This window comes from Lipotes vexillifer, unplaced genomic scaffold (genome assembly GCF_000442215.2).
Source record: "Lipotes vexillifer unplaced genomic scaffold, Lipotes_vexillifer_v1.1 scaffold472, whole genome shotgun sequence".
NCBI classification, from domain to species: Eukaryota; Metazoa; Chordata; class Mammalia; order Artiodactyla; family Lipotidae; genus Lipotes; species Lipotes vexillifer.
In genome coordinates, this window is record NW_006797698.1 from 1,966,826 (window position 1) to 1,967,550 (window position 725).

A 725-nucleotide genomic window follows, 5' to 3' on the forward strand; every position below is an offset into this window, starting at 1 on the left:
CCCTACACACGGGCAAGGGCCGTGCAGAGCGCCAGCCCGCCACACCCAACGTACAAGGGCCACCAGCAGAGCAGCTCCAGGAACGGGGGAAGCAACGGGCTCCCTAGGGAGTGGGGACCCTAGCTTAGCAGTTCTCACCCTTCAAGAACAGGTACAGAGGGGTTTCTCCCAGGTTTTCTTTCTGGAATAACTGAGGGATAGTCCGAGGGATAAGCAGAAGCTCTGGATTCTGCCTCCGGTTTGGCAAAGGGGTTGGTGGAAGCCAAGGGGGCTGTTCTGCTGTCGGTGACCCACCCCCTCCCCTCTCCTCAAACGCAAAGCCTAGGGATGAGTTCCCCAGAGACGCGCTGCCACTCAACCCATCCCGTCCTCAGAACTCTCCCCCCGGGCACGGACGCGCGTGGCTCCCCGAACCCCTGGCTGTGGGGCTGGTTCCCAGACACCTGGGTGAGGGGCAGGGGGGCTGTGCTCCTGCCCTCTCTGCGGGTGAACCCTGGACAGCACAGCTGTGCTGTGAGGTCACTGGACAGAATACTGATGAAAATGTGGAGACCGACAGAAAGCCATTCTGAGGGTGGAGGCGGCAGGGCAGGGGGGCAGCAACAGGAAGCTCCGAGTGGGGAGCACGGAGCTCGACCCTCCTCCTGGCAGGGTTCACTGCCGGTGCTGCTGAGAAACTCAACTACGCCCCTGGCAAGAGAGGGCTGAGAGAAACGCACGCAGGA